Genomic DNA, 12,352 nt, shown 5'->3' on the forward strand with positions numbered 1-12,352 from the left:
GAAAGTAGGGTGACTTGAAAAACATTCTCAAAACAAATGTGCTGAGTGATCATACGTTGTTGACTCTATCAAATAACAAAGTACACCAAAAAGCTGCTGTCTAGATAGCAGCTTAAATTACTCAAAGATGTAGGGGAAATGCCTGGTAAAGATACAAAGTCTAAAATATATTTTCTCCTTTGTTCTGAAAGCATTTAACGGTAAACACACTTCTAACACTTTCGCTGCTTGGCAACCATTTCCAGCTATATTTATGTTTGAAACATTCTTTCTTTGCACAGCCATTTGTCCATTGCTCTTTGTACTGTGCCAAAGAGATTTTTAAATGTCAATGTGGGTTATGGAGTTTCCATTTGAGCTTGGACTATGAGAAATCTGAGTCACCCTTTTCCTTCTCTTCCTCCTTGGATGCTGTCTTCCTCCTGTTAAGATACCTTGAGGGTGATCATGATTATGGGCAGTAATGCTCAGCAGGAAAAAGGGTGTGAGATTGGAATGCTATTGGGGGGATTCTAGGCTAGGAAAGACAAGAATATCCAAATTGTCCCTTGCCCCAGCCACTTTCCCTCCAAGTGATTTCCCCAAGGGAGACATAAATACAATGTAAGGAGAGGATAAAGCAAAAAAAAAAAAAAAAAAAGACGAATAGACAAGCTCCTTCCAATTCAAGAGAAGATATTATTGCCATAGAAAGGAGAACTAGGCAGAGTGTGTGTGAACTTTAATGAGGCCAGGAAACCACCTTTCTGGGGAAGTAGGAGATGGGAAGCTGAAGGATGAAGACCTTCTCCAAGAGGAGGAGAGGAGCCTCTAGCTCTACTGCCTTCTAAAGCCTAAGGCTGCAATCTGTTGAGCCCTCACTAAATAACAGGTACTTTTCACAAGTCACTTGTATAGAAATAAAGACCAACCAGATGAGAACAAGCAAGGGCTTTTTAATCAGAGCTGGCTATAGCAAGGGAGTCAGCCACCATGGCTTGCTTTTTGGCTGAGACTCAAAGGCAGGCAGAGGAGTAGAAAAGCTTCATAGGGGAAAACAGGGAAAGCTTCGGGGATGCCCTGATTAGAGGCTTTTGGTGTATGAATGCTGCAGGCGAGCCAACTAGAAGTGGTGCATCCTATGTGATTGGTTAGGGATGCATCTTTGGCTTGGTCTGGTAGGTCCTAAATTGGGAGTCTAGACAACAATTGGGGAGGCTATCAGTTACTAATCAAGTCCTAACCATTTTGGTCTGATTGCTATAGAAGTTACTGCCTGGCTTCCTGAATTATTACTAGGCATAGCAGTCTGACTTCCTACAGTTACGTTGTTGGCTGGCTTTCTGGGCTGCTTATTGAAGATAAGGGGTTGGTTTCCTGGGCAGGTTGCTGCAGGTTATGGGTCAAAGTTCTATTTTTACATATGGTTGGCCGTTATCTATTTGTATATTCAGTCATCAGTTATAGTCTTGCTACCACTCAAAGTATATGATCCATGAACTAGCAACATTGGGGGTCAACTGTGAGCTTGTTAAAAATCTACCAAATGATTCCTATGCAAATTAACACTTGAGAAACACAAGGTCATAATTCACCCTCATTGTACCATGGACAGGCACTATCCTCATTTTAAAGACAAGGAAATGTATACAATGGAATATTACTCAGCTATAAAAAGAATAAAATAATGCCATGTTGCATCAACATGGATAGATATGGAGATCATCATACTAAGTGAAGTAAACCAGAAAAAAAAAAGAAAAATACCATATAATACATATAATATCACTTATATGTGGAATCTAAAAAAAAAGGGCACAAATGAACTTATTTACAAAACAGAGATAGACTCACAGACACAGCAAATAAACTTATGGTTACCAGGGGGAAAAGGGGGGAGGAAGGGATAAATTGTGAGTTTAAGATTTGCAGATATTTACTACTATATATAAAATAGATAAACAGCAAGGTCCTACTGTAGAGCACAGGGAACTACATCTAATACCTTATAATGACCTATAATGAAGAAGAATATGAAATGGAATATATATATATATATACACACATATATATATGTAAAATTCAGTCACTATGGTGTACACCAGGAATTAACACCACGTTGTCAACTGACTATAATTCAATTTTAAAAAGACAAGGAAATGAAGGCTCAGAGGGGTTTAGTGACTGGCCTAGGCATGTGTGTAGTAGGTGGTAGAACTAGAATGTAAACCCAGCTGTCATCCAAGCTCTGCTTTTTGTACTGAACCTAAATGTGATCACTACCTTTTCTTAACAGATGACAGACTAATAAGGCCATGGGACTGTGAGATAAAGCCTTCCTAACAGGAAGCACTAGGCAACAAAATAGAGTGTCAGTGCAGGTTTTGATGAGGTTTCCTTCAGGGACACCAAGGTAAATAAGCATTAGGTCCCCGAGGCAAGGACATCCTGCTGTTCTAGGGAATCTTCAGAAGCCCTCAGAGTAGAGACTATTGAGCATTGACCTGGGACATGCCTTTCTTTTCATAATAAACAAACAGAATTAATAATCTATGACCATTATTCTTAAGCAAGGCATATCCCTTCATAGAAAATATAATTATACAGATTGTAACAAAGGTAGAATCACGCAACATACACCGAATTCCTGAATTCCTTCCTTGTCCAGAAATAATGCTTTAGCATTTTTTATTCTACGTTTTAGGGCATAAAGAAGGACTTGCCTATGGTGTCCCCAAGAGTTAGAGTGTTATGATTATATGTCACCATTGAAACTGCTTCAAATACAATTAGAAAATTATGAAAGTGTGCCATCAAAGAGCCACAGTTGTGCATCCGGTGAGGCTGTGGTGGGGATGAAACCATTTTTCTGTCTCTGAAGCAGTGACTCTGCTGTGCCCAAGAAGCTTGGCTGTGAACTGTAGGCAACCGGTCCAGATTCTCAATGGTCAGGTGAGTTACAGCTCCTGGAAACAACACAGATGAGTGTTGATTAATTAACAAGATTGGTATCACTTGATGTTTTAATGAAAGTAGGGGCCATTATACTAAGGTTTTATCCTTGCTCCTAATTATCTCTCTTTGCCTATGTCCTACCTATAGTGAGGGAAGAAACGCAATCAATTGACTTGTTTTTGGATAAAGAGTTACATATTTTATTGAAAAAAAAGACTTTTCCCCTAAATTTCTGTGTAACCACATTTGGAGGAAATAAAAAACATCTTTATCCTTTTTTTTTTTTCAATGTATTTGTAACCAAGGCACCACACTTTACCTGATGACAACCCTCAGAATAGTGAGTATAAAGACTATAGAAATAGGTAATGTAAACAAGGATTGACCACCAAACCCATCAGGTGATGGCAGATGCCAATCTTTTTATTCCCCATGACAAAATACAGTTAAAGATATTTTAAATTTTCTATTTTTATTTAATCCCAGTGGAGAAAAAAATCTGACTTGGGATAGAGACCCAGATGAACTTAACTGAATTGTCTATTTAATAAAAAACTGTAAATCACGGTCCATTGGGTAAACTTGCATAACAAAATTGGAATACAGCATAACTGATATACCAGTTTTAAGTGATAATTCAGAGGAGTTAAAAAAGAAGAGAAGAGGAATATTCTAATATATATCTTCATATATATACACATACATATATATATATATTTTTTTTTCCTGAACATAGTTTTAGGCTTTCATTCTTTCTGCATAGGATGTTCAGTTTCATCCTTGACTTACAGGAAAAGACATTAAGAAAAATGAAGCCATTTCACTTCCTTTTGAGACTCAAGACCTTCCTCAGAACATCGTGCTCAGGTTCATGTTTTATTTGCACAGAAGGTTCAACAGTGTGAGGTCATGGAAACTGTGGGGGTTACCTTTCATGCACCAGAATGCATAAAACCTATGGAGATAGCAGACCTGGTGGTGAATAGAGTAGAAAAAATTCAGTTGGTCATGTCTTTCAAAGTCTACCAGAGATGTTTCAGAGAATCCCAGGCTTAAAGGAGACTTAATGTGATTAATCAGTGTGGCAGCTGGAAACAATTGAGTCTTTTAATTTATAACTCTTTTGTCCCCCACAAAAAAGCTGCATGTATTCTTTAAAATTATTAAATGCTTCCCAAACATCGCAACCCATCTATTTGATATTATTTTTCATATTTCACATCTTTTTCTAAAAATTGAATATATAATAAATAAGACTGTTGGTAAAGTATTTTCCCAAAGCAGACAGAACAGTAATGAAATTGTAATACAAGACACACAGAAAGCCAGAGAGAAAAGCCTTAGATTTTGGAATCCTAAATGAAACCAAGCAAAAGCTGTGGCCACACTCATTCCCAATTGAAAACACTTTATTATTAATGGGGAGGAAAGTGAATAAAAATAGAGCATAGACATTATCCAATATTTAGGGTCCCCCAAAATGACAGAAAGTATTCCAATTACAAACTCACTATACATTGCTTACATTCATTAAAGAAGCCAAATTACCATGTTATTTTTACTTTATGACTTTTCCTTTTGGTATTCAAACCCAGAGAAGGCATCACATTTCCACTTTGACTGCAAAGTCAGTAGTGCTGAGGGATACTTAATAGGTGCTGTGGTGTTTTCAGGGTAAATTCAAAGAAAGTTGAAGTCTTGGATGAGCCACAAAGCCAACATCTTTAAGTACAATGGAAAATGTTTTACATATGCTGTGCAGTTTTCCTATTGAGAGGACAGATATCTTAAAGTTCAGGAACACGGAAAATAAATAGATACAATGTTGGCTCATCAGCGGTCTAGAGAGCAATAAGTCATCTGTCCAATGTTTAAGATAATATCTAGTCCTCTAAGCAACAGGTGTACAGTAAATTGGGCTAGAAAGTTATGATAAGAAGTGTCTAATTTGGAGAATACATGTTTTACAGTGGTCGTATTCCTTTTTAATTCTCAGAATAAAATAATAAGGAGTCTTTTAAGATTTTTAAATCAGACCTCATTGCTGGATTTAAAGCTTAGTCTGATCTACAGACTACATTATTTCTCAATGGAATGAGCTGAATACTGACTATCAAAAATTAATGCAATCGCTTCGGTGACACAAGTTCTCTTCTTTAAACCTGTTTCTCCAAAACACTCCTGTTGAACTGAGAAGCAACAAGCCAAAGAGAAACACTGGGTGGGCAGAGAGTCAATCACAGAACAATTTATGTGATTTCAGGCAGGACACTCACGTTCCCTTACAACCTCAGGAAATGGTGTTAGCATTTATCTCCAAAGCTTCTTGCAGGGTTAGCATTTTAGGAACATATAATTTCTTGGATATTTCATCTTTAGCAATAATAACAATATTAACAGCAACAACATCAATAGTTACAATAATAAGATGAGAGGGGCACTGGGGAAGAATTAGTAGCACACAACAATGGGAGACAGGCAATGGACATTCTAATGACTTCTGGGTCAGCAGATTGTGAAATGACCTACGATGAGTAGCTTCTCTGAGTCTTAGCTTCTTTTTTTTCTGATGTAGAGAACAAGAATGATGGTTTTCCAACCAAATTTTACATAACTCTAAGATTTCAAGTAGGTGCTTCATGCAAAACCACACACACACACACACACACACCTGCATATATAATAGTTTAAAAGAAAAATAAAGCAACATGCTTGCCTACATATGTATTTTTTCTAACTATAATATGCTGGAGCCCATCAACCCATCAATTAGTGCTGCTACATTGCCTTGTTTTATGGATATTGACCCCAAAGGAAAGCATGCCCTGTCACTTCTATTTAATGGAAGACTATCCTGAGATTTCCAGGAATTTGGCTTTAAATACATGTTCTGACAAATATTGCATAATGCTTAATTCCCCATTGGATGGGTCCAATCCTAGGAAGTTGTGAATGAAAACACTTGTTTGTCTTGCCTTTCTTAACCAATTCATTTTCTTCACTTGGTATTTCATTATTCCTGAGTTTCCCTTGCCAGGCCATTCTTGGTCTGTCCATCTGTGACTTTTGGGATATTACCTCCTTTTTCAAAGCTCAACTCAAATGCCGCCTCACCTATTAAGGTTCTTTTGATTGCCCTGGTGGTCTCATTTCTATCTCTTGAATTAAACCAATCAAAGCTCTAGTAGTGACAGTGACATATCTTTATGTTTTGTAACATTATTATTTTAGGACAAAATGGAGGCACTTTTAAAAAGAAGTTAACTATTTTCTCATAAAATTCAAGAAACTATAACATAGGTAATAGAAACAAAGGAGCTAAAAAAGCATTTATATATTCTCAAGGAAGGGTCATTATAGACAGAATGAGAGGGAATGAGTGAAGCCAAAGTATAAGAAAAGCTAAAGAAAGTTAAGATTCAAAAATTTGCAAACTGGCTACCATTTCTGAAACCGCGCATGGTTAGAAAGATTTCAGCAGGTCTATTCCCAAGGAGCAGGCGGTGTGTGCTCTTGTGGAAAAGTGGTGACGATAGCTGGCAAGGAGTCCCCCTGTCAGCACACCCACTGCAGGGCACACGCATAGTTCTCCAAGCAGACGGAACCCCTCCCATGCAATTAACACCATAGGAATACCACGCAACAAGGGAAAAGAAGAAATGAATGAATCAGACAATGATAAACTTGCTCCTTATTCTCAGTATTTCACTTCAGAAAGCGTTCATAGAGTTTCCAAAACTCATTTTGAGTTTCGTTTTAATGAAATACTTTCTTTTGAAAAGTTATTTGTCATGCATGCTGTCTGATCCAAAACATACCTTCACATTGGCTACCCTGTGAACAGGTTTAGAAGTTGTTGCTTTGATTTCCATTGGGATGATTTCCATTTTCAATCCCTTCCTTTAAATGTGACTCTGCGGTCAACCACTGCAAACTCACATCTCTCTGGGAACAGGCGGAGGCAAAGGAAGCCCGACGAATTTCAGGCTGCTTTTATTCAGCCTGTTTTGTTTGATTCTGGGTATCCGGATTACCTCAAGTGACATGCCTTCTCATTTACACACAAGTGGAAAAAAAATGGCAAATTACCTTTGTGATCTTGCATTATTAAATGTAGCTATTCCAGTAAAGGTTGAGAGGAGGTGAGTAAACACCTCATCAAGGTCTACAGACGCAATCTGTGCAGAAAAGCTGCGTCAAACAGTTCGTGATCATTGTCCTCTATCTGCTAAGCTCGCTGGTAGCATTAGAGCAGTACGTGGCTTGAATAGCAATGTGTCCCCTTGTCCAAGTAAGGCTGGCAGAGCAATGGCGAGGATAATGGTCTGCTATTCCAGCTTATAGATGTTTTAAACCCTAAGCAAATTGTGCCATCCATCTGCTGTGAGTTATTGCATAGAAGTTTGATACTCAACCCCTAAGCAAACTCAAACTGTATCTTACTGCTGAGTTATTTTTTATTGTGGCTTGAAATTCAACATGATGCTACCTTTTTTCTACTTTCCCCTAACTATTTTTCAGTGTCTAACAATTTCTTTTACCCATAGTAGTCCACAAAGAGCATTTCAAATACTTAAAGGCACACCCCCCCATCCTCACCCTCATTCCATGTGTGCACACACATACACACCCACACACACTCATTCACGTTGACATCTGCCATAACCCTTTGTCCTACTGACTGGCTCTCAGTTCCAAGAGATACACCTAAAAAAATATAAAGAACAAGGTTGTCATTTTTGCCTAAACCTAATAGTTTTTTTTTTCAACCTGAGGTCTGTGGACTATGTGCCTGGGCTTTGCCTGGGATGTTTATAAAAACGTGGATTTCCTAAGCCCCATCCTTGACTCACTGAATTGACATTGCTGGAGATGGTGCTGAGGAATCTGACACTTTTAATAAGTCAATTTATTTGGGTGATTCCTTCCTGAATTACATTTTGAAAGACACTGAAAGATATATACGTATAATCTTAAGTCTCTAGTTTCCCCTTCATGCCTCTTTATGAAACTAACCAAGGTTGCAGGAGTAGCATCGAATCTCACACCCTCCTGCTGCCTGAAGTCCAGTCCACAGTTGCCTCAACCAGCACTCACTACCCGCCCCCTCCCCACGACACACACACACACACACACACACACACCCCTTGTTGCTAGTTACTGAAGGTGCACTTTTAACTGGCTCTGTGACCAGGGGTCATTGTGAGTGAAAGCCATTCACTTGCGTAGTAAGGATAAATGATCTCCACCACCCTCCTAGTTAATGGAAAAATAGATCATAGGTGACTCACATGCTGCTCCATCCCCAGGTGTTCATTCTATCAGCCCACTTCACTCAGGCATCAGATGGCAGCGTGAGTCCTATAAAGGGAGGCAGAGGTTGGAGGCTGGGAGTCCTGGTCAATCACAGAGAGTCCACAGCATCCACTAGGCCAACATGTTACCCTTTTCATTAAAAGTCATAGTTCTCCTTTTGTTTAAATTACCAGTCATTGAGATTATTGCTCATGCTTTCACTAAACCCAGTAAAAGAAAAGATAAACTCACATGCTCTAGTGGGTGAGAGAAAATTACTAAAATAATGAGATAAAATGAACAGAGGTTCAGGGAGAAAGCTCATGAATTTTAACAGAAACCACTTTTGGTTTAAAGGACTCATTATGTTAGCTGTTTATTCAACTTTAGAACGCTATAGCTAAAAAGAGTCTCTTCGGTGATTAAATGAATTTCTTCTCTGACTTCTAACCTCTTTTTGATGATCTCAGGATTCATGAGGCTCATATTAAAAAAAATCCCATTCATACTTTAATTATTTTGCTAAAATGTTCTTCCTTGGGTTGAACCAAATTCTTCCACTTTCTAAGTTTCACAGAGGGTTCTGGATCTGCTCCCCGGGGACTCGTTATCAATTTCTATCCTAGACCTGCAGGATAAGCCCCTCAAATAATGAAGGAATGCTTATGACCACGTCCTTGGACACAGCAAGCATTCCTTCCCAGTGACATCTTCAAGCTCCTTCGATCCTTACTCTAAATGCCTTTGGAAAAATACAAGTTTACCCCTTGTATTTTAAAATGCAGTTCTCTGAATTAAATAGAATACCCTAGGTGTGGCTAGATAGCTAGTTTATCATATAATGTGTTCTGGACACTATGTTTTTATCATACAACCTAAAATTTCATTACTTCATTTATTTATTTAATGCCATTATCACAATAATATTCACATAGAACTCAGAATCAGCTAAAACTTAAGTCTCTTCCTCACCACCTCTATGCTGGTGTTTACCCCAAATTTCCAAGTTTTATACTTTTTTTTCCTTTTTTTTTTTTAACATTTAATGCAGAACCAAATGCATTTACTGATAACATTTTATCTTTTTTGTCTTGAATAATTCAGTTCACAGAATGAATGCTGGTTCTTTTGCCCAGTATTTAAACTTTTCTTCCAAGCATGTGACAGATATATATATATATATTACACATTAATCTATTCAATCAGCTGTCTCTGTCATATCTAGAAAGCAAATTTATATAATACCATTTAAGTTCATCTTGATCAAAAACTTATTGAATGCTTATAGTTAATGTACTTAACAAATATTCAGCACCTAAGACAGTGACCGGCATGGGTGTTGAGCATATCCTCATGAATAAATAGTCATGTTATCTCGTCTCATGGAGCATACACGTTACAATCTAGTGGTGAAGACAGAAAATCAACATACATGCAAACAAATACATATGTAATTACAATGTGTGATAAATGTGATAGTGGAAAGGAGCAGATAGAAAAAAAGCAGGATGGATGACCTGCTTAAGTAAGGCAGGCTACACAGCTTTTCTAACCAACCCTGTACAAAGTATTCATTACCAATAAAAAAAAAAAAAATCAGTTCCATTTCTGTCATGGTCTATAAGGGCTATTTAGAATTATGTATCTGGTCAAAGGTTTTTGTGGCTTTTTGAGTAAGCATTAAAACACCATTATTATATAGTTTCGAGACACACAATGTATTTGGTTTGAAATATGGGAAAAAGTGATGGTTGAAAGTATTCTACTGCCTTATGTCAGGTTCTGAATTTTCAGTTTTTGTGTGGCATTCTTAGGAACAAACCCATAATTGTAATCCTTTCTGGTTTGTCATAAACTTATAGCTATTGCCAAATGATATCAATTTAGGAAATGCATTGCAAAGTCTTATAAAGAGAGCTGTGCAATTATGTGTTCATGGTCACATCCCTTGATGGTATTAGGTTTGCTAGGAATTTCCAGGCTGTAAGCAGTAGCAGTTTTCTGGAATTGTGTAAAGCCATCATCTGGCTGTCTCATGTACAACTTGTTCCCAATAAAAATAAGATTAAAGAAATAGTATTGAGTAACTTTATCTATTTTGATTAATGAAAATAGATGCACTGGGTCTGTTCTCTTTGTTTCTGTGGAGGAGGAATCTCTTATCCTGAGTTTAATTTCACCTGATCAGGAGCAGTGAATCACTCCATAGAGATAAGCCATAAAATCACCTTGATATGTCAGTTCTATTTTCAACATATCCCCTAAACTGGAGTCCGGTTTCAATCTGCTATTCATCCTCTAGACATTATTAGTTTGATTTTCAACGGAATCTGTTATTGCTTTCTCAATAATTACTATAACTTTTTTCTTATTTACAATTTGTGTTGAATAATTTATTTCCATACAAATCTAATTTTTACAAAAACCCAAAACTAGGAAATGTCATGTTAAGTGGTAAATGGTCCATAACTGCTTGAAAAGTAATCCACCTCCAATTAAGAAACTGAAGCGTATGGAATGTTATGCTTCATTGATTCTCTATATGGGTTCAATATTAACATTATATTCTGTAGACTTTGTAAAATGTATTCAAGATAATGGCATAAGTCCATTTTTTAACTTCCCTTTTATTACAAAATAGGAACAACCAAAAAGTCTTTTGATTTCTTCTATTGAATTTCATAAAGATCCAGGCTCTGACTATGGGAGTTTGTATAATTAATGACATCTAAATCAATTCACTTTCTAAATAAAATATTGGAAAGTGTATTTTTGTGGATTTTTAAATGCTTGAAGAATGCTGAAAAGCATTCCTGGTGTTTGTGGACAACTCTTTTAGGAAAACTGAGTCTGTTCCCAACAGCTGGTTATCAGAACATGTCACACTTCAATCATTTTGGCATGAAGAAATCTCACCTTTTGATTACATTTAATGGGATTTACTCATGCAATACCCCCAAAGAAAGCAAGTATTGCCAGAATATCGCCCTGGCTTACCCAGAAGAATAAATTTCAAGAAATATGATCAAGGTGTCATAAAAATTTATTTTTTTCTTCATTTTTTTCTTTTCAACATTCACTTTCTTCTTTAGAATCATGGGTTCATAATGGCCAGGTGTCACGCTAAACATTAGGAACACAAAAGCAAAACAAATATATCTGAATCCTAGTTTAGCACTTTATCTGTCTTTGTCTTATCCACCTTCTTTCCCTGTCTTTTCACCTATTACCAGCTGGCCTTTTCTTCCTCTCCTGATAGTATGTGATATTCGTAGGATAAGGTCCATAAGTAACTTTGGTGTTAAGGGAGATATTTCAACAAAACAGGGCAGAATCACTCACAGTAGTGAACTTACAGCTAGTAGGGAACAACTTTCCAGGCTTCTAATATTTCTTTTCACATGAAGGGAATTCCAGCACAGGAAGGGGAGGAACTTAATCTGGAAGTTGTACCTTTAGAGGAAAAAACTGAGCATGTGGAGATTTTCTGTGCTTTCTCTTGGAAGCCAAGCTCCCAGTAGAGAGCTGTGTGGTCTCCAAGCTGTACACCAGGGGACGCTTCTGTTGGTCAGCACTGCCTGATCCAGGGAACAAGTTGTTAGGGGCACGTTTGATGGTGAGAACCTAATGCTATCATGAGCTAAGTCACATTTTCCAGTGTCACTTTTATCAGTATAAAGTTAACTTTTGGCCTTGTTTACCAACTGGTGGAGAACTTGAGTGGGCGAAAACAGTGGAATTTATTGAGCCTCCTCAAATTCAATATTTTTCTTCCTCTTGCATTTCTCCCTGACCTTAAGCCCTACCCCACCCCACCCCTCTTCAGGAGTTTAGAACTAGGAGTCCACAAACTAGCTTCATTTGCCTTTAAGGAATAGCCAATTAAAAATTTAATCTTTCAAAGTGAGATTAGGTTACATTTCACTACTGCCCCCTCCCCACAAAAACTCCTAAATATCCCAATTACTCTTTTTTAGGCATAAAATCAGTGGAACTCTAGCCAGCCATGGCAACTCATGAAAGAAAAATACAGTACAAAAGATTACTATTGATTGACACACTTACTAAATATTTACTTTCCGGCATCGACCCAGCCAGCATACATTGAGGTGACCTTCTGAGC

General features: G+C 37.4%; 1 long non-coding RNA gene across 1 annotated transcript; it reads right to left on the reverse strand.

Moving 5' to 3' along the window:
• Positions 1–2,057: 2,057 nt before the first annotated feature.
• Positions 2,058–10,352, reverse strand: LOC116665285. The gene is made up of 3 exons (XR_004321821.1): positions 9,545–10,352; positions 8,226–8,295; positions 2,058–2,945 (listed from the first exon to the last, which is right to left on the reverse strand). It is a non-coding gene; the product is annotated as an uncharacterized LOC116665285 (long non-coding RNA).
• Positions 10,353–12,352: the final 2,000 nt, after the last annotated feature.

Source organism: Camelus ferus, chromosome 8 (assembly GCF_009834535.1).
Source record: "Camelus ferus isolate YT-003-E chromosome 8, BCGSAC_Cfer_1.0, whole genome shotgun sequence".
Lineage (NCBI taxonomy): Eukaryota > Metazoa > Chordata > Mammalia > Artiodactyla > Camelidae > Camelus > Camelus ferus.